This window comes from Heterodontus francisci, chromosome 2 (genome assembly GCF_036365525.1).
Source record: "Heterodontus francisci isolate sHetFra1 chromosome 2, sHetFra1.hap1, whole genome shotgun sequence".
Taxonomy (NCBI): domain Eukaryota; kingdom Metazoa; phylum Chordata; class Chondrichthyes; order Heterodontiformes; family Heterodontidae; genus Heterodontus; species Heterodontus francisci.
In genome coordinates, this window is record NC_090372.1 from 173,393,198 (window position 1) to 173,416,202 (window position 23,005).

The following is a 23,005-nucleotide window of genomic DNA, read 5'->3' on the forward strand; positions in this document are numbered from 1 at the left end:
TAGAGCAAACACAGAACCACCAGGGAAAAGGGCAACAGAGCGCAAAGATCAAAGTGAGAAAATGAAAGTAAAGTGGGGAATTAAAGGAAAAATTAGATTATTCCTAAAGTATAAATTGCAGGTAGTTTAATGGACTGAGCAAATATGTAAGCAAGGTGAAGGAGATTAACAAACTGGTCAAAAGAACTTAAGTAAAAAATTAGATTAGAATATTGGTCAATATTGCCAACTGTGTTCAGGGCAGCCCAATTTGGTGAAGGGGCCTCAAACATATGCAAAGGGCCTAACATCTGCTTCATGCCTATACTAGATCCTTTACCAATCTGGCAGGCGGTGCACTGCTGGGCATAAAATGCGCACCTGCACACCACCCACCCTATTAGATGCTTAGGTGCCCAATACTGGAATGCAAAACAGGTGCTGCATCAGTGGACTTCTAGGCTGGGGTGCCTCCCCCTAAAAAGGTGACATTACTAAAATCTCATGGAGGGGCTGGCTCAACCAAACTGATTTTTTTATCAAAAATAGCAAAATATTTAAAAATTAATCAACATGGTCAGATTGGGTGAAAACAAAATTCCACACAGTGCTCATTCTTTGCAGGAAGCATCCAGAACATATTAGGGCTTTTTTACTGGCATTGCTGGTGACTGGAGATAGAGGATACTACACTGCACTTTGGCATGTGAGAGATTTCTGAGACCTTTCATGAGCCCCTCCTCTGAATGTCCCTTTTGTAACAATGATGAGTCCATAGGGCTGAATTGAAGTCCCGCTGATGGAGTCGAAAGGGAGAGGCAACCTTGCTTAGACCGGTGGCAGGACCTGAGAAGGCATATTCTCAGTGGTGACCAATTAAGTGTCTGTCATTGTTGCTGCCGGCCCAATTAAGGACAGTGGCCCGCCCCCAAGAGCTGCTGGCCCAATCAGAAGACCGGCACCTCCTCAGCAGTGACACTGCTGGTGGTGGCCATTTCTGATGCTGCAACACCAGGGAGATAAAGAAGGGTAAGTGGTGTCATGGGACACCGGAGCCAGGCAGGCAGGCCGGCCCCGGTGATCGATGGAGGTCACTGAGGGCAGGTGATGCCATTGCCGTGGGGTTGGCCATTGCTGTTGGGGGACCCCTCAAGGGGCCATGGTGTGCCCACAAAGGAGGGCCTTCCCCCAGACTCCGTTGGGAGGCCACCAGGTTTCACTGGATGGTCTCCCTATGCGGCGGTGGGCAAAATACCCGCGGAAACAGGAAGTGGCCCTTAATTGACGCAGTGGTTAGCACTGCAGCCTCACAGCTCCAGCAACCCGGGTTCGGTTCTGGGTTCTGCCTGTGCGGAGTTTGCAAGTTCTCCCTGTGACTGTGTGGGTTTCCTCTGGGTGCTCAGGTTTCTTCCCACATGCCAAAGACTTACAGGTTGATAGGTAAATTGGCCATTGTAAATTGCCCCTAGTGTAGGTAGGTGGTATGAGAATTGAGGGTAGGTGGGGATGTGAGAGGGAAATGGGATTAATGTAGGATTAGTATAAATGGGTGGTTGATGGTTGGCATGGACTTGTTGGGCCGAAGGGCCTGTTTCGGTGCTGTATCTCTCTATGACTCTTAAGTGGCTCAATTGGGCTCCAGGTGGCCAACTGAACTGTTACTTTTCCTACCGCTGGCAAAATGGCATGGAAGAGGGAAGATGTCAGGCACCCAGCCCACCTCTCAACCCATCCCCAAAGGCCTGGTAAAATTCTGGCACATGTTTCATCTCCATATGTGATGCAAGAGGTGCATGGCAAGCAGATTGGAAGATTCCCCAGCAGGATCGCTGGGCAGTTTTCCTCTGACTCCTTCCCTACTTTTTGATCTGTATTTCTTGAAAATTCTAGTTGCAAAGATGGGAGAGGAAAAGGGGTCAAATAGTGTCCGTTCATGAAATTATCCAGTTAAACAAAGACTGTTGTCAACAAGGATAAGAGCATAAACTCTGCACAGAAATCCGAATATAGAGCTGCTAAATCGCACTTCAGTTTTTCAGCTTTACTTTTCATGAGACTACCTGAATATATGCTGGCAGAGCATTGTGTCAGCCCCTGACTTAAGGCTATATATTTGCAGTGTTACTCTAAGTCCCAAATGAAGCTAAGGCAGTGCAGACTGGGATAAGTATAATCCAGTCAATGTGAGTGAAGTGGCTTTGTTTAATGTGTCTCACTCAGGTGGGTGTCCTTGGTATGGCAATGTCATAAGATTCTCATTTGAGAAAACAATTCAAAAGACTGAAACTGTAGTCCGGGAATGGAGAAAAATTACCAAAGGACCATTTTGTAGGATTTCTAAGCTAAATGTTTAAGACTTTATTTGAAAAAAACTCAGCTATTAATTGTTTAAATCAACTTTCAAAGGATATAATTTTTGAATATGAATGCAAAAATGAAAAGGAAAGCATGGGCCTGATTTTAACAGAGAGCGAGAACCGGGCGGGTGAAAATGAGGTGATATCCAATCTTCCCTTTATCTCAACAACGTGAGGCCTGGACAGCTGCATGCCCAAAATGGGCAGGAAGCACAGCTGGCCAGGGGATCACAGCAGAAATTTGAGTGACAGGAGGCCAGCAGCCAACATTGCAGCAACATTAACCAGCTCTCAAGTGAGTCACACGGAGGGAGTTTCAGGAGGGTGTCGAATTCCGGAAGGGTGGGGGTGTGGTGGGGGGCAGGGCAGGAAGGGTGGGAAGGGTATCAGAGCCTGGTGCTGGGGAGGCCTAAACTTTCCTTGTGGTGCCCCGAAGTGTATTCCTGCTCCTCCTGGCCCAAAAAAGAAAGAAAGTAGAGACAAAGATTTAAAAAGTTACCTCTTTGTTCCTCCTCATGCTCAGGCCAGCTTTTAAAATTGCAGTCGATCCTGATGACATCACTGAACTCTGATCTGCATACTTATAGAAGGAGCCCGTGGCTTCTGCCATTTGTTCCTGCTGGCTGCTCAGAACAGCATGTTTAAATTCAAGAGAGTAGGATTGGTGCAGGACATGGGAGGATAAGTTACCCTCCCAATTTTAAATAGGTTAAAATAACCCTCCTATTTCTGCTACTGTTTGAATTTAAGATTTATTACTTCAAATTAATGATAAAATATGAAGATTCAGTTTTAATTTTTGGTTAAATTGTTTCACCTAATGGTTGCGGGAATCTTGAAATCAAAACAATATTTAATACAAGTAATAAAGGCAACAAAAGAGGAACATTATATTTTACAGGTACACCTAAATATATCGATATTACTCCATCTGTCATTCATCTCACTCAGCCATGATACTCATTATTGTTAAACTGTCCCAGCACCGTGATTCCAACTAGGTATCCAAAGCCACCGGCTGCACCACCAGCCTGCTCATAACGTCCCATCCCTCATTACCAGAGGGCCCTACCTGCTGTCCTCATATAATCATAGAGTTATACAGCACAGAAACAGGCTCTTCAGCCCATCATGTCTGTGCTGGCCATCAAGCACCTATCTACTCTAATCCCATTTTCCAGCACTTGGCCTGTAGCCTTGTATGCTATGGCATTTCAAGTGCTCATCTAAATACCTCTTAAATGTTGTGAGGGTTCCTGCCTCTACCACCTCTTCAGGCAGTGTGTTTCAGATTCCAACCACCCTCTGGGTGAAAAACTTCTCCTCAAATCCCCTCTAAACCTCCTGCCCCTTACTTTAAATCTATGCCCCCTGGTTATTTACCCCTCCGCTAAGGGAAAAAGTTTCTTCCTATCTATCTTATCAATGCCCCTCATAATTTTGTATACCTCAATCAGGTCCCCCCTCAGCTTTCTTTGCTCGAAGGAAAACAACCCCAGCCTTTTCAGTCTCTCTTCATAGCTGAAATGCTCCAGCCCAGGCAACATCCTGGTGAATCACCTCTGCATCCTCTCCAGTGCAATCACATCCTATAGTGCGGTGACCAGAACTGTACGGAGTACTCCAGCTGTGGCCTCTACGATGTTTTATCCAGCTCCATCATTATCTCCCTGCTCTTATGTTCTATGCCTCAGTTAATAAAGGCAAGTATCCCATATGCCTTCCTAACCACCTTATCTACCTGTGCTGCTCTGTGGCCAGAATTTTACTTTGGACAGGAGGCACCGCCCATCGGTCGAAAACTCAGTGGTGAGCTGAGGCCTGGGGTGCAGGGCCAGGATTTTTCGCTACCCAGACCCTTAATTGGCCTTGGGCAGGACTTGCACCTCCTTGAGGCAGGAGGTCCTGCAGAATGGAGCTGCCAGACAATCAGCAGGCCGGCAGCTCTTAGTCCCTGCAGCATCACCAGGAGCAGTGGTCACTGCTGAGACTACACCCAGCCATCGCAAGCAAGGTGAAGGCTGGCTCCGGAACCAAGGTAATTTTTTGGGGCCTCACTGGGGACAATTGGCCGCGCCCTGGCGAGGCAAAGAGGGTCAGTTAGGGGGTGGGGGGGGGGGGAGTGCTGTTCAGTGGGGGCGGTTGGGGCTTTGGGGGCAGCCTTCCAAGGGGCACAGGGTGCCCAATCAGGAGGGACCACCCCCAGCCCGCAAGAAGGCTGCCATGCTTTACCAGGCGGTGTTCTTGGTGCCTTTGCCATCAGTCGCCAAAGATAAAATACCAGCGGTGGCGGGAGGAGGCTCTTAAGTGGCAGCTAATTGGCCTCTTAAGGGCCTTGATTGGCCTGGGGCGGATGGGCCATTTCTTACCGCTGCTGCCCCGTGTAAAATTGCAGTGGGGGTTGTAAGGCGTCAGGAACGGCCACCTCCACCTCCCACTCAATTTTACCGCACCCATCCACATCCCCCCCCCACCTGCCCACTTGTTGGGGGGGGGCGTAAAACTCCGGCCTATGTGTCCGTAGAGAGTCCCTTTATTTTGCTTGCACCCTTCTTCCTTGCTGATGCATGTTGTGACTTTTTGCCAATGCAGTATCGAAAAACAACAGATACGCAGGAAGTTCTCCAAATGGAAAGCTTGCTCCCAGTTTGAATTTCAATTTGTATTCAAAGCATATCTGAATTTAGATTGGCAGGGGTGAGGGGGTGGCAGAATCCTAAATTTGGAGCTTGATTTGATCTGAATTCTTATCCCTGCTCAGCATCTCACTTTAGTGTGCTGTTGTCTGCTTGACATCAGTCTTACTTTGATTCTGAATGCTTCTGCTAATGAAAAAGAAAATTGCTGGTATCACTTAAGGCCAGCAGCAATTTTTTTTTGCTCCTGTAAAAACAATTACATTTGAGAGATGAAAATAAAGACAGAGTACTGGGATTCAGAGGCGCTGGGTTACAATTCACACTAGCAGAATTGCCCTTGTCGTCCAGACTCCTGACCAGTTCAACCAGAATACACAAGATGCACGAGCATTTTTCTGTTCCGTAATTAAGAAAGCAAATCATTAATTAGCATCCAGATTCTGAAATTACCATTGCAGTGACTTGTATGTAAATGTCAAATCAAAATGAGGAGGTGTTACTCTACCTCTGAGAACTGCTTTATTTGTACCCTAACTCGCTGAGTCTGCCATTTTGAATGAAGCACCACTGGTTGTGTTAATTTCTTTGCCTTGGTTACACACGCCAGAAAATAGGAGTGATTTCAATTTACAGGGTCATCTTAGATAGAGCTGATATAACGGGAGAGGGGCAATTTTAAATGAGAAAATTGTCTGAATATTAAGAAGAATTTATATACTGAGGAGAAGGAAACTAAATTAACAATTGGGATCTAATACAGACCCTCAGGGCAGGTTAAGGACATGACAGCATTTCATATCATGAGGTTCGAAGCTAAAAATATGATTACAATGGGTGACTTCTGCCAATCCAATATTGATTGGAAATGTTTCAATGGATGCCTGAGAACACTGGTAAACTGCTTCGTGACTCAATAATCTAGAAATGCTGCTGTGAACGTGTTTGCATCTGCACAAGTGGGGCGAGCAGGGAACGGTGATCACAAGTTCCTGTAAATGCTTGCTTCCAGTCGTTTTATACTGTGTCCAAATTTGCTGATCTGGCAGTTCAACATTGCTTGCTGTCTCACTGAACTTCCGGGAGCTTCATTTGGTGGCTAGATTTTATTCTTTTAAGGCATAATGAAACAGCCCTCAATGTTCTTGTTTTCCTACCCTATTCCAGCCCAGGCCTAAGCTTAACCATTTAAGGTGGACATTAAAGGCCAGCAAGGTAATATTGCTTTTTGACTAATGTTTTGAGTTGAAAATATTGAACTCATTCACAATATCCACAATTCTGGTTCATAAAAAGCATCAACTCAGAAGGTGAAGTTTGGCGTATCTAGTTTATTTGGGCTTTAATTCTTTGTTCAACATAGAAGAGAAATCATATGGTGTAATTAAAAACATCAGGGGGAAATTTACCCCCACCCCCCCTAAAATATTAGGATCATGCAACCGGACCCCATTCCCACCCTTTTAAAATTTAAGAAGGACAAGGCAGGTAGGGACCTAATTAATATTCAAAAGTCATATGATGCCGAGTACACCATGACTTAAATACAATGTTCAGTGAAGGGGCAATGCAGGCCGTGGGATTAACAGATGGGAGATGGTGGTGTAGTGGTAATGTCACTGAACTAATAATCTAGAGGCACAAACAAGAATTGCTGGAAATACTCAGCAGGTCTGGCAGCATCTGTGCAGAGAGAAGCAGAGTTAACATTTCAGGTCAGTGACCCTTCTTCAGAACTGACAAATATTAGAAATGTAAAAGATTATAAACAAGTAAAGCGGGGGTGGGGCAAGAGATAACAATAGAGAAGATGTTGCTAGGATAAGGTCACAGAGAATAACTGACCAGAAAGTCATGGACTAAAGGCAAACGGTGGTGTTAATGGTGTGCTGATAGACAAAGCATTAGTACAGAGAGGGTGTGAATAGAATGTAAAGAACAAAGCAATCCAAGCACAAACATTAACATTTTTAAAAAAACAGAAACAGTGGGTAGGCACAATAGAAACAAATTAAACACACAAAAAAACCTAAAATAAAATAGCCAAATAAAAAAGACCTAAAATAAAATAACCGAATAAAAAAGAAAAAAGAAAAAAAGAAAAAATAACTAAACATAAAAAGGGGGGGCGCGTCATGCTCTGAAATTATTGAATTCAATATTCAGTCCGGCAGGCTGTATCGTGCCTAATCGGTAATTGAGATGCTGTTCCTCGAGCTTGCGTTGATGTTCGTTGGACCACTGCAGCAATCCCAGGACAGAGATGCGAGCATGAGAGCAGGGGGAGTGTTGAAATGGCCAGCAACCGGAAGCTCAGGGTCATGCTTACGGACTGAGTGGAGGTGTTATGCAAAGCGGTCACCCAGTCTGTGTTTGGTCTCCCCAATATAGAGGAGACCAGATTGTGAGCAGCAAATACAGAATAGTAAAGTGAAAGAAGTAAAAGTAAATCACTGCTTCACCTGAAAGGAGTGTTTGGGGCCTTGGATAGCGAGGAGAGAGGATGTAACTGGGCAGGTATTACACCTCTTGCGATTGCAGGGGAAGGTGCCATGGGAAGGGGACGAGGTGGTGGGGGTAATGGAGGAGTGGATGAGGGTGTCGTGGAGGGAATGATCCCTTCCGAATGCTGACAGGGGAAGGGAGGGGAATATGCATTTGGTAGTGGCATCACGCTGGATGTACTTGTACTTCTTTCAATTTAGTATATTGTATTCGCTGCTCACAATGTGCACTCCTCTACACTGGGGAGACCAAATGCAGATTGGGTGACTGCTTTGTGGAACACCTCTGCTCAGTCAGTAAGCAGGACCCCGAGCTTCCGGTTGCTGGCCATTTCAACACCCCCCTGCTCTCATGTTCACATCTCTGTCCTGGGATTGCTGCAGTGTTCCAGCAAACATCAACGCAAGCTCGAGGAACAGCATCTCATTTACCGATTAGGCATGCTACAGCCTGCCAGACTGAACATTGAATTCAATCATTTCAGAGCATGATGGCCCCTCCCCCTTTTTATGTTTAGTTATTTTTTTCTTTTTCTTTTTTATTTGCTTATTTTATTTTAGGTTTTTTAGTGTGTTTAGTTTGTTGCTACTGTGCCTACCCACTGTTTCTCTTTTAAAAAAAACTTTTTTAATGTTTGTGCTTGGAGTGCTTTGTGCTTTACATTCTATTCACACCCTCTCTGTACTAATGCTTTGTCTTTCTGCACACCATTAACATACCGTTTGCCTTTGCTGCATGACCTTCTGGTCAGTTATTCTCTGTGACCTTATTCTATCAACACCTCGTTTGTTATCTCTTGCTCCACCCCCCGTTATACTTGCTTAAAATCTTTTACATTTCTAAGATTTGTCTGTTCTGAAGAAGGTTCACTGACCTGAAATGTTTACTCTGCTTCTCTCTCCACAGATACTGCCAGACCTGCTGATTATTTCCAGCATTTATTGTTTTTATTTCCGATTTCCAGCATCTGCAGTATTTTGCTTTTATTTTAGTGCAGAAAATGTTAAAACTGGTTATAAATATTCGGCAGCTAAAAGTGCACCGGGGACAATATAGCAAGCAGGCTTAAGCAAAATAATAAAACATTTTCCAATATCATACTAGTAAAGTAGGTATAAAATTATGCGCTTACCCTTTTGGTGGCAGCCTCCAGCAGTTCCTTTGAGGAGTGCTGGTTTACTGTAGAGTGCCCAAGAAAACTAGTTGCTATCCAATTTGGAAAAATGGCTTGAAATAGGTGTTAGGTCAGTGATTTGCATAGGCAGTGGGCCTAAACCCTGTCACCCTGGACAACTACAGGACATCTTAACTGATATGCCACACAGACTTCTAGTCCTGACTGAACATTTTTTTTTTCATTCATGGGATGTGGGTGTCACTGGCTATGCCAGCATTTATTGCCCATCCCTAATTGCCCTTGAGAAGGTGGTGGTAAGCTGCCTTCTTGAACCGCTGCAGTCCATATGAGGTAGGTACACCCAGAGTGCTGTTAGGAAGGGAGTTCCAGGATTTTGACCCAACGACAGTGAAGGAACGGCGATATAGTTCCAAGTCGGGATGGTGTGTGACTTGGAAGGGAACTTGCAGGTGGTGATGTTCCCATGCATCTGCTACTCTTGTCCTTCGAGGTGGTAGAGGTCGTGGGTTTGGAAGGTGCTGTCTAAGGAGCCTTGGTGCGTTGCTGTAGTGCATCTTGTAGATGGTACACACTGCTGCCACTGCACGTCGGTGGTGGAGGGTGTGAATGTGTGTAGACGGGGTGCCAATCAAGCGGGCTGCTTTGTCCTGAATGGTGTTGAGCTACTTGAGTGTTGTTGGAGCTGCACCCATCCAGGCAAATGGAGAGTATTCCATCACACTCCTGACTTGTGCCTTGTAGATGGTGGACAGGCTTTGGGGAGTCAGGAGGTGAGTTACTCGCCGCAGGCTTCCTAGCTTCTGACCTGCTCTTGTAGCCACGGTATTTATATGGCTACTCCAGGTTCAATTTCTGGTGAATGGTAGCCCCTAGGATGTTGCTAGTGTGGGATTCAGCGATGGTGATGCCATTGAATGTCAAGGGGAGGTGGTTAGATTCTTGTTGGAGATGGTCATTGCCTGGCACTTGTGTGGCACAAATGTTACTTGCCACTTATCAGCCCAAGCCTGGATATTGTCCAGCTCTTGCTCCATTTCTACATGGACTGCTTCAGTTTTTGAGGAGTCGCGAATGGTGCCGAACATTGTGCAATCATCAGCGAACATCCCCACTTCTGACCTTATAATTGAAGGAATGTCATTGATGAAGCAGCTGAAGATGGTTGGGCCTAGGACACTACCCTGAGGAACTCCTGCAGTCCTGGAGCTCAGATGTTTGACCTCCAACAACCACAGCCATCTTCCTTTGCGCTAGGTATGATTCCATGATTCCAACCAGCAGAGAGTTTTCTCTCTGATTCCCATTGACCTCAGTTTTGCGAGGGCTCCTTGATGTCATACTCTGTCAAATGCTGCCTTGATGTCAAGGGCAGTCACTCTCACCTCACCTCTTGAGTTCAGCTCTTTTGTCCATGTTTGAACCAAGGCTGTAATGAGGTCAGGAGCTGAGTGGCCCTGGCGGAACCCAAACTGAGTATCACTGAGCAGGTTATTGCGAAGCAAGTGCTGCTTGATGGCACTGTTGATGACACCTTCCATCACTTTACTGATGATTGAGAGTAGACTGATGGGGCGGTAATTGGCTGGGTTGGACTTGTCCTGTTTCCTGTGTACAGGACATACCTTTGCAATTTTCCACATTGCCGGGTAGATGCCAGTGTTGTAGCTATACTGGAACAGCTTGGCTAGGGGTGTGGCATGTTCTGGAGCACAGGTCTTCAGTACTATTGCCGGAATATTGTCAGGACCCATAGCCTTTGCAGTATCCAATGCCTTCAGTCGTTTCTTGATATCACGCGGAGTGAATCGAATTGGCTGAAGTCTGGCATCTGTAATGTCATAGAGTCATCGAGTCATAGAGAGATACAGCACGGAAACAGGCCCTTCGGCCCACCAAGTCTGTGCCGACCATCAACCACCTATTTATACTAATCCTACAGTAATCCCATCTTCCCTACCACATCCCCCTTCCCCAGTTCTGCTACCACCTACCTGCACTTGGGGCAATTTATAATGGCCAATTTACCTATCAACCTGCAAGTCTTTGGCTGGGGACTTCAGGAGGGGGCCAAGATGGATCATCAACTCAGCACTTCTGGCTGAAGATTGTTGCAAATGCTGGGGACTTCAGGAGGGGGCAAAGATGGATCATCAACTCGGCACTTCTGGCTGAAGATTGTTGCAAATGCATCTGCCTTATCTTTCTCACTGATGTGCTGGGCTCCCCCATCATTGAGGATGGGGATATTTGTGGAGCCACCTCCCCCAGTTAGTTGTTTAATTGTCCACCACCATTCACGACTGGCAGGACTGCAGAGCTTAGATCTGATCCGTTGGTTATGGGATTGCTTAGCTCTGTCTATTGCATGCTGCTTATGCAATTTGGCATGCAAGTAGTCCTGGGTTGTAGCTTCACCAGGTTGACACCTCATTTTGAGGTTTGCCAGGTGCTGTTCTTGGCATGCCCTGCTGCACTCTTCCTTGAACCAGGGTTGGTCTCCTGGCTTGATGGTAATGGTAGAGTGGGGATATGCTGGGCCATGAGGTTACAGATTGTGGTTGAGTACAATTCTGCTGCTGCTGATGGCCCACAGCGCCTCATGGATGCCCAGTTTTGCATTGCTAGATCTGTTCGAAATCAATCCCATTTAGCACGGTGATAGTGCCACACAACACGATGGACGGTATCCTCAATGTGAAGGCGGGACTTCGTCTCCACAAGGACTGTGCAGTGGTCATTCCTACCAATACAGTCATGGACAGAAGCATCTGCAGCAGGCAGACTGGTGAGGACAAGGTCAAGTATGTTTTTCCCTCATGTTGGTTCCCTCACCACCAGCCACAGACCCAGTCTAGCAGCTATGTCCTTTAGAATTCGGCCAGCTTGGTCAGTAGTGCTGCTACTGAGCCACTCTTGGTGATGGACATTGAAGTCCCCCACCCAGAGCACATTTTGTGGCCCTTACCACCCTCAGTGCTTCCTCCAGGTGCTGTTCAACATGGTGGACTACTGACTCATCAGCTGAGGGAGAGCGCTAGGTGGTAATCAGTAGGAGGTTACCTTGCCCATGTTTGACCTGATGCCATGAGGTTTCATGGGGTCCGCAGTCGATGTTGAGGAATCCCAGGACAACTCCCTCCCTACTGTAGACCACTGTCCCGCCACCTCTGCTGGGTCTGTCTTGCCGGTGGGACAGGACATACCCAGGGATAGTGATTGCAGCGTCTGGGACATTATCGTTAAGGTATGATTCCATGAGTATGACTATGTCAGGCTGTTGCTTGACCAGTCTGTGGGACAGCTCTCCCAACTTTGGCACAAGCCCCCAGATGTTAGTAAGGAGGACTCTGCAGGGTCGACAGGGCTGGGTTTGCTGTTGTTGTTTCCGGTGCCTGGGTCGATGCCGGATGGTGCGTCCGGTTTCATTCCTTTTTATTGACTTCATAGCATATCGACTCCAGACCCCATGAAGTCTCATGGCATCAGTATAACTAAGTGGCTTGCTAGGCTATTTCAGAGGGCTTGTAAGAGTTAACCACATTGCTGTGGGCCTGGAGTCACATGTGGGCCGGACCAGGTAAGGACAGCAGATTTCCTTCCCTAAAGGACATTAGTGAACCAGATGGGTTTTTACAACAATCGACAATGGTTTCATGGCCATTATTAGACTAGCTTTTAATTCCAGATTTATTAATTGAATTCAAATTCCACCTTCTGCTGTGGTGGGATTCGAACCCATGTCTCCAGATCAATACCCCGGGTCTCTGGGTTACTAGTCCAATGATAATACCACTACGCCACTGCCTCCCAAAGCCCCAAGACATACTCATGCCACTCACCATTTTGGGTTCTTCAGGACCTGTATCTCACCTAAAAAAACTGTCTGCGTAATCAGATATCTAGGCCTTTATATGTTAAAAGGATTAAACACTAGCTGATTCCAGGGGTCAGATGCTCTGTGTCTATAGGTGCTGAAAGAGATTAGGGAAGCAATTTGTGCGGTGCTGGCTATAGCAACAAATGATTCATTGGGTGTTAAAGAGCTTCTGCAAGAGTGGAAGCAAGCATCTATGCTTGCCTAAATTTAAAAAGAGGACAGATTGAATGTCAGTAACACCAGGTAGGTGTAAGGAGTAGGTTGAAGAAGTATTTGTATAGTAATGGTTTCATATTTAATAGTCAATGTGAAATCAGGAGAAGTCCTTTTGAACATTTTTTGAATTCCTTTGACACTTTACAAATAAAATTGGAAAGGATGGAGATAAGAGAAACAAGAATGATCTTGTGTACTGATGATGAGTTCTAAGAAGAAATTAGAGGAGCTGAAGAAGATTAAGTGACAATCTCGCTGTGTTATATATTAAATAGTGTAGATAAGATTAATGAAGAACAGCACTTTGATCAAACCAGTAGAAGAAGTGGACATAAATTTAAATTTTCAAAAGTAACTCGAAGAATGATATTAGAAAGACTTTCTTTAGGCTAATGGTAATCAATTTTTGGATGAAGTAAGATAGTAAAATCCTGGATATTAGGAGAACAAAGATGCAGTTTGATGTGAGACTGGTTGAGTTTAAACACTGGAGGGATGAGCTCCATTACCTGAATAGCCTTTTCTCACCCTTGACTTTATCTTCTTCCCACTCCAGGACTTGAGCACAAAATTCATGCCAGTACAGTACTGAAGGAACGCTGCACTACGGAAATGCCATCTTTCAGATGAAACGTTAAACTGAGGTCCCATCTGCCCTCTCAGGTGGACTCATATAATTCAAACAAAGTCAAACTCTTGATAATGCATCTGCAATAACATTATTATTGCCCGAAATGTGGACAATCTTTAAGTGACTAGGCTACAACAGTAAACTCCATTGGAATATTCCGATATTCTGGGTTTTGAATTTTTTCACAAAAGTTAGGGGGTTATGATCAGTGGCTCTCTGTAGTCGTGCTGGACATAGACTTCAAAACGTTTAATAGACCTAAGGTTTCGTTTTCCACTGTGGAATATCTTTTTTGGTGTCGAGTTAGCTTTTTTGAAAAGTATCCCACTATGCCCGATTCATCTTGTAACAGGACTGCACCAACCTCCAGGCCACTAGCATCAATCGCTAAAAGATGCCTGGCACTCCCCTGACCACACTACCTTGGTTTTTTTTTTCCTGTATCAAATCTGTTAGTGGAGCAGCTAGAGTGCTGAAATTTGGTACAAACTTCCTGTAGAAAGCACACATCCCCCAAAACCTTATGATTTCTCACTTAGTTTTGGGGTAGGGAACTCCACCAATGCTTGCACTTTCACTGTTCTTGGCAACACTTATCCTTGCTTTACTATATGCCCGAGGTAGGTCACTCTCACTTTTGCAAATTTGCTTTTGGTAAGGTTTAATACTAAATCAGCTGCTTGTAATTTTTTAAAACAGAGTCCTTCCAAAAGTCACTGTATACCAGCACATCATCAAGGTAAACTACACAGTCAGGAACACTGGCTACCACTTGAATTATTCATCTCCAAAAGGTTGCTGGGACATTATTTAGCCCAAATAGCATCACCCAGCATTGGAAAAGACCATCTGGTCTGACAAAAGCTGAACCATCTTCAGCTGCTTCATCAAGACCTTCCTTCAATCAGAAGTGGGGATGTTCGCTGATGATTGCACAATGTTCAGCACCATTCGTGACTCCTCAGATACTGAAGCAGTCCGTGTAGAAATGCAGCAAGACTTGGACAATATCCAGTCTTAGGTTGATAAGTGGCAAGTAACATTCACGCCACACAAGTGCCAGGCAATGACCATCTTCAACAAGACAGAATCTAAACATCTCCCCTTGACATTCAGTGGCATTACCATCGCTGAATCCCCCACTATCAACATCCAAGGTGCTACCATTGACCAGAAACTGAACTGCAGTAGCCATATAAATAGCGTGGCTACAAGAGCAGATCAGAGGCTAGGAATCCTGCGGCAAGTAACTCACCTCCTGACTGCCCAAAGCCTATCCACCATCTACAAGGCACAAGTCAGGAGTGTGATGGAATACTCTCCATTTGCCTGGATGGGTGCAGCTCCAACAACACTCAAGAAGCTCGACACCATCCAGGACAAAGAAGCCCACTTGATTGGCACCCCATCTACAAACATTCACTCCTTCCACCACCGATGCACAGTGGCAGCAGTGTGTCCCATCTACAAGATGCACTGCAGCAACGCACCAAGGCTCCTTAGACAGCACCTTCCAAACCCACGACCTCTACCAACTAGAAGGACAAGGGCAGCAAATGCATGGAAACACCACCACCTGCAATTTCCCCTCCAAGTCAAACACCATCCTGACTTGGAACTATAATGCTGTTCCTTCACTGTCGCTGGATCAAAATCCTGGAACTCCCTTCCTAACAGCACTGTGGGTGTACCTACCCCACATGGACTGCAGTGGTTCAAGAAGGCAGCTGACCACCATCTTTTCATGGGCAATTAGGGATGGGCAATAAATGCTGGCCTGGCCAGCGACGCCCACATCCCATGAATGAATTAAAAAAAAATTATTTAGCTTGGGGTATTAAATGAACTTGCCAGTATCCCTTTAACAAATCTATCTTTGTAAGAAACTTGGCACTGCCTACTCTGTCAATACAGTCGTCCAAGCGAGGGATTGGGTAGGAGTTTGCATTTGTAACTGTATTAACTTTTCTGTAGTCTATACAAAGTCTAGTTGAACCATTAGATTTAGGCAATAATACTATTGGTGAACTCCAGCTGCTTTGACTGGGTTCAATTAGGTGGTTTTCCAACCTGTATTGGATTTCTGCTTTTACTTGGGTCTGTCTGTTTGGACTTAAGCAGTAAGGATGCTGTTTTATAGGAACGGATTCCCCTACATCCACATCATTTGTGGCTAAGGTTGTACATACCAGCTTCCCCCAACAGACTTTTTTAAATACTGTGAGTAGCCTTGTTTGGTCTCATTGTTCTGCATCTAAATATGAAAGCATTGGCCAGAATTTTACACCACCCCAGCGAGCCGTTTAGTGGCGAGGGGGTGGCATAAAATGGAACGGGAGGCACCAAAAGGCCTTCCCGACCCGCTCCCGCCTCTGCCCCACTTTACGTAGGGCGGCGGGGTGGGGGTGGGGGGTGGGGGAGCGAAAAACGGGCTGCCTGCCCCAGGCAAATCAAGGCCCTTAAGTTGCCAATTAACGGCCACTTAAGGGCCCTCACCCTCCGCCATGCGGATGTTACGCGTGGGAAGTGGGTGTCCTAGAGCCAGAAAAGGCAACCTGGTAAAAGCAGGTGGCCTCTCAGCACCCCGGGAGTGGGCCCTGACAAACGGACACAGGGTGCCCGATTGACGGCCGCCCCCACTTCCCCAACCACCCCCAGGACCCAAGACGCCCTCTTCCCCCCAAACGACCGACCGATTACCCCCGGCAAGGCAACGCAAGCTTACCTGCACTCCTGGCTCCATGTCCTCAGCTGGGCTGCAGTCCCAGCAGTGGCCACTGCTCCTGGTGGCGTTGCTGGGACTAAGAGCTGCCAGCCCGATGATTGGCCAGCAGCTCAATGAGGCGGGACTTCCTCCCTCAAGTGGGTGGAAGTCCCGCTTCGGAACAATTAATGCCTGGGGACCCGTAAAATGCGGGATGGATCCCCAGGCTAGGCGAAAGTGGGTTCGCCACCAACTTTTACGTCAGTGACCAGCTCCTGTCGGCTCGATGTAAAATCCAGCCCTTAGTGTCCAATCTCCCTAGCAATTCAGTATTAGCTAACCGGATAGTAGGAGGTTCAATTTGAGAATTGTCTAGGCCTCCTTCTGTCTCATCCTCACTATCCCTTTCATTCCTCACTGTCCCTACTACCTGACATACTTGTGCTTGCTTATCCTCCTCCTGGCAATAATATTGTTTTAACATATTGATGTGACACAGCGATCTGGGGTGTCAATCAAATAATTTACTTTACCAATTCTCTTGACCACTTTATACGAACCACTAAACCATGCTTTTAATGGTTCACCCTGTAAAGGTCGTAATACTAACACTTCCTCCCCTGGTTGAAATGTTCAAGTCTTGGCATACTTGTCTGCCCATTTCTTCATAGTTGTTTGGGATGCTTTAAGGTGTTCCTGAGCCACATGGCAAGCTCTCGTGAGTCGTTCCCGGAACACAGATACATAATCTAGTACAGAAGATTCATCCCTCTGTTCTAAAAACCTTTCTTTAATTAGTTTTAGAGGACCTCTTATCTCATGTCCATAAACTAATTCAAAAGCACTAAAACTTGTAGACTAATTTGGTGAATCTCTAGTGGCAAACAAAAGAAAATCTAGCCCTTTATCCCAATCTTGGGGATATTCATGACAGTATGCCCTGATCATTGTTTTGAGGGTCTGATGGTACTTTTCTAAAGCTCCCTGTGTCTGTGGGTGGTAGGCTGAAGACTTTTGTTATGTGATACCCAAATTACCCATAACTTCTTGAAATATCGCAACATCGAGGGCCGAAGGGCCTGTACTGCACTGTAATGTTCTATGTTCTACATACAGTTGGAACCTTGATCAGACTGAATTTCAGTCGGTAATCCATATCTAGTGAAGAACTGGGTTAACTTCTCTACCACTACCTTTGCAGTAATTGTCCTCAAGATAATGGCCTCTCGGAATCAAGCAGCCATATCCATGGTCGTGAGTATATTTTGATGTCCTGCTTTTGTTTTTGGTAAAGGTCCTTCCTACACAGTTCTCCAACACCCTGCTAAATAGTTCCCTAATAACTGGTGTAGGAATTAGAGGTGCCAGTTTTATGGCAGGTTGCAGTTTTCCCAGAATCTGGTATTTATGGCATGTTTTACAAAACTGCACCATGTACTTGGAAAGACCTGTCCAGTAATAATGTTGACTTATATGTGATTTGGCCTTCCGGATCACCACATATCCCGCTATAGGAAATTCATGCGCTAACCTTAATAGTTCCCGGCAATACTTAGGCGGTACCACTACCTGTTGAACAACCGTCCATTCTTTGTCCGCAGGTCTGTGAGGTGGTCTCCACTTCCTCATCAGAACCCCGTCTTTAATATAATTGCCTTCTGGAACTCCATTTGCCTCAGCTTCTGTTAGAGTTGATTGTGCCACTTTAACTGTGGATCAGCTTGCTGAGCTGTGATCAGCGAAGATTTATTAAACATTTCCTTTGGATTATCCAAATCCCCAAAGAAAGTTTCAGATATCCAGCTACCTGTCTGTGGTGCCAATTTTACTTCCAAAAATGGAACTTGTTTAGCCATTGCTCGGGTTACTGCACATGAAGGAAAAATTCCTGGAACCTTTTTCTGTCACTTCTGTCTCTTTAACTTCACTTGGTTTCTCTGTGACTACAGGAGAAGCTACTACTTTTGCTCCAGTCAAATCATTGCCCAGGTGTAGATCAACTCCATCTACCAGCAAACTATGGACAACTCCTATAGTTACCATTCCAGTCATTAGATCACACTCTAGGTGCACCCCATACAAAGGCATGGGTATGTCCACCCCACCAATTCCATTCACTAAAACTCTAACATTCAGTGCGCTCTCTGGTGGAACTGTTAAGCTTTTCCTCAGCAAAAGAGTTTGGGTGACTCCTATATCCTTAAATATAACTATAGGTTTACTTGCCTCACTTGAGGGAGAAGGAGTTACTTTTCCTTTCAACAAGAATTCGCTATAACTTTCAGGTATCTTATTCTTAACCCCTACACTCATATTGGTTTTTTATCTTCGGTTTTACAGCTGCCATCAAAGCTACAGTCTGATCTGCTCTGCTCTCGCTCAGGGCCCCCTTTTCTGCATTGGCTTTGTCTACCCCAACAAGTCCCATGCATTTACCTCACAACTTCCAGCATTCTGCATGGAGATGTCCCACCTTGTGACAATGATAACACTTTGGCTTGCGGACCTCACTTACACCCTCAGCACCTTCCTTTCTGGCTTGAGGAGGAGATCCTGGGGCATTCCCAGCTGTCGCTTCCTGTCCCGGCTACTTGCCTTCCTTTCACCCTCCCACCTTCTATCCTTCTCGGGTTTGTGAAACCGACAAAGGGTTTGGGCTTATATGCAATTTCAAAATCATCAGCAATTTCTACTGCCTGTCTGGCCCTTGAAACCTTCTGGTTCTCTACATGAGTTCGTACCAATGGAGGAAGTGTATTTTTAAATTCTTCCAGGAAAATTATTTCCCTAAGGTTCCCATACGTGGCTTCCATCTTTAGTACCCGTATCCAACGATGAAAACTAATTTGCTTTACCCTCTCAAATTCTAAGTCTGCCCAGACAATCTCCGGAGGTTCTGAAATTTCTGTCGATAGGCTTCAGGGACTAACATACGCAGCGAGAATAGCCTTCCTTGCCATCTCATAATCTGCAAAAGCCTCCTCATAAAGCATAGCATAAACTTCATGAGTTCTGTCCATCAACCTGCTTTGCATAAGCAGTGTCCAGCTTTCCTTTGGCCATTTCATTTGTTTGGCTATCTTTTCAAAAGAAATGAAAAATGCCTCTATGTCCTTTTCCTCAAACTTAGTGAGAGCTTGTATAAATTTAAACAGCTTTCTGCTAGGTCCTGTGTTGGACTCAGATTCTTCCTCAGCACAATTTTCACTGACGACAAGGGCACTCTTTTTTCTTATTCCCATCTTTTTTAAGTTGAATTCCTTTCCTTCTCTTTCTCTTGCACTTTCCCTTTCCTTTTCTTCAAACTCAAATTTTTTTCCATTCTTTTTCCTCCTTTTTCTGTTCAAGCTTAAGTTTTTCCATTTGTTACTGAATTTTAGCTAATTCAACTTCACTTTGATTTACTTTCTCCTTCTTCCAATTTCAAATATTGGGCTTTTACTTCAATTATCTCTGCTTTTTTTAGCTCCTGATTTCATTTCTAACCCCAATTGTACTGCCAATGCTAACAGCTTAACCTTAGTCAAGTTCCTCAAGTTACTCAGGGATACATCCTCCTTCCCCAGAAAAATTTCAGCAACTGCTAAAGACATTCCAGTGGTGTAGACTTTATACTCTATTACACACTAAACCTGGTTCTTTTATTTTCCTTTCTCAATTATTATTACCCCACTTACAATTAAACCTTGTCAGCGTTGGGTTTAAATCCCGACAAGAGCCCCCAATTAATACGTTGCGACCAAGGCAGGAGGATTGCACTGTTAATTCAGTCTCACATCTCCACCAGGCCACAACATATATTTAAATTTTCCCACTTACCGAAACCATCAATCAGATATTCTATTTATCCCCCAGAATAAAGCACACCAACCAGGTTTCTTTAATGAACAACAAAAATTATCCATTTATTATAAACCAAGTTTTAACCAATAAGGAAGTAAACATACACGGGAATATAAATATTAAAGCCCCTTATTTATCCTAGCCCTCACACGCATGCACGCACACACACACACATACACACCCACACACACAACCGGTTAACCAGGAAAAAAAGGGATTTTTGTTTTTCTGTGTAACAGCTGTATAGAAGAATTAAAAAAACAATTATGCTGAAAAGAAGGTATGGAAGGAAATCCTTTTTTTTGGCGAGGTGGGCCAAAGGCGAATAGACGGCTGTCAATAGGATCTTCCTAGAACAGTTCTTTCCAGGTAATATTGATGATCAGTCTGGGTAGGCTTTCCAAGAGATGCAGCACAGAAAGCTCAGTCAGGCTTTACAGCAGGAAGCAGCAACAAGGATTTTCTTAGGTCTTATAGCAGTAATGTAGCAGTAAAGGTTTCTTCACATACAGGAGGAAATAGTAAACAAACTTGATCCAGGAATTCTTTTCAAGAGAGAAAGATATCAGCTGTCTTCTCCTGGCAGGCATGCAGCAACTGCCTTCTGTTTTCAGGCCAAACACCAACTGCCTTTTTTAAGAATTCAAAATGAAACTAAAACTGTTCAGCAGCAAGTCCTGTGACATCTATAAATCTTGGCCTGTCACTCTCTCTTCAACCCAAAACAACCCCTGCTGTTTTTACTTGAAAACCGATGCCTTCCAATAAGACTTGTTTACTAGCCAAACCTTGTGTTGACCTTTTTTTTTTAAACAAAAAGTTCAGCAATCTCCATATGACTCAATGTCCATAATTCAAATATAGGTTCTTTAAAACATATTTTACAAAAGGAACAGATGAAATCTCGTAACACTTTTCCCACTTTACAATAATTACGACTCTTCAAAAGTATTTCATTGGCTGTAAAGCACTTTGGGACATCCTGTGGACATGAAAGATGCTATATAAATGCAAGTCTTACTTTTTCTGTTCCTATATGCAGTATGAGTGTGACAGTGGAAGAAAGGCTGTAACATGGTAGATTCATTCACTGTGAATTAGAGATGGCATAAATCTTCATCCAGGAAAGTTCACAGAAGCCGAGTAAGTAGGGAATATCATGCATTATTCATTTCATTTTTGTTATTTATTACTGCAACCAGGAATGGATGTTCACCATTTAATTCATGTCCTGCTGTTCCACAGCTCAGTACTTGTGTTAATTTAGAGTATGCTGTACGCTATTGCATTGTGTAAGATCAAGAACATTTATTTAGGCTGCTGTATGACTCTTCCTGACTTGCCAACTCCAGATACAGGGGATTATATCTGAAGTGTAGAACTGACAAAATCTGGTCATAATTATCTACTTTGTCAGAAGAAACCTGCAGTTTATTTAAATTCACAAATGCAACTTGGATACTGTTCTGACATTTAACTAGATTTCTTTTGGAAATGCTGGGCCTTATCTTTTTGGAAACAGCACCATTTTACAGTAGCATTCCATCTTGTGAATATAGATCCATATAAAAAAGACAATTTAATGGGAGTTTTAATCTCTTTCTTGACATGTTTTGTTTGTGGAGAATAGGGCAAATCTATCTATGTTCTTCCCTTTTATGCTTTTGTCTTGTGTTCCCGTGTTTTGACTTTCTGTCTTTATTCTGTTCTACTTCTTACTCAATCTTACCCTTCTGATTCTCTCAATCTGTTTTATCCCTTCCATGGTCTCTGTCCTGTGCTGTCAGATAGTGGATTGCTGATCACAAATGGAAAAACTGGAGTGGGCAGAGGCATAGGCTGGCACCAGGGAAGGGATAGATCAGTCAGGACAGCAGCCTGGCAGTGAGGAAAGGCTGACTTCTAGCCAGGGTTGGCAACAGGGAGCATAATGAATCAATTTGGGGAAAAATAACTGAGGTCAGATGGGTGTTGCTGTGGTTCGTAGTGTCATTGTGCCACCCAACTTGGAGGTCTAATTCAGGATACAAACCTCTTCTCAGTGGACATAAATCTTCTTTAATAGGTTGCTTATTTCTCCAGAAGATACAAGGCAATAACAGTTTCTTGTGCATTTAAGGCAAAGTATTGAATTGGGACTTCTAATCACCTCATAATACTCCAGACCAACATAAGTTATAAGTTGTCTATTGGATATGGTGCTTATTATGAACAAAGAACAAAGAAAATTACAGCACAGGAACAGGCCCTTCGGCCCTCCAAGCCTGCGCCGATCCAGATCCTCTATCTAAACATGTCGCCTATTTTCTAAGGGTCTGTATCTCTTTGCTTCCTGCCCATTTATGTATCTGTCTAGATACATCTTAAAAGACGCTAACGTGCCCGCGTCTACCACCTCCGCTGGCAACGCGTTCCAGGCACCCACCACCTTCTGCGTAAAGAACTTTCCACGCATATCCCCCCTAAACTTTTCCCCTCTCACTTTGAACGCGTGACCCCTAGTATTTGAATCCCCCACTCTGGGGAAAAAGCTTCTTGCTATCCACCCTATCTATACCTCTCATGATTTTGTACACCTCAATCAGGTCCCCCCTCAACTTCCGTCTTTCTAATGAAAATAATCCTAATCTACTCAACCTCTCTTCATAGCTAGTGCCCTCCATACCAGGCAACATCTTGGTGAACCTCCTCTGCACCCTCTCCAAAGCATCCACATCCTTTTGGTAATGTGGCGACCAGAACTGCACGCAGTATTCCAAATGTGGCCGAACCAAAGTCCTATACAACTGTAACATGACCTGCCAACTCTTGTACTCAATACCCCATCCGATGAAGGAAAGCATGCCGTATGCCTTCTTGACCACTCTATTGACCTGCGTTGCCACCTTCAGGGAACAATGGACCTGAACACCCAAATCTCTCTGTACATCAATTTCCCCCGGAACTTTTCCATTTACTGTATAGTTCACTCTTGAATTGGATCTTCCAAAATGCATCACCTCGCATTTACCCTGATTGAACTCCATCTGCCATTTCTCTGCCCAACTCTCCAATCTATCTATATTCTGCTGTATTCTCTGACAGTCCCCTTCACTATCTGCTACTCCACCAATCTTAGT

The 23,005-nt window shown here is 44.6% G+C and overlaps 1 protein-coding gene across 1 annotated transcript in view; it reads left to right on the plus strand.

Moving 5' to 3' along the window:
• Positions 1 to 23,005, plus strand: part of gpr158a (G protein-coupled receptor 158a) — a 723,773-nt gene that overhangs the window by 260,473 nt on the left and 440,295 nt on the right. The gene's annotated exons all lie outside the window — the stretch shown is intronic.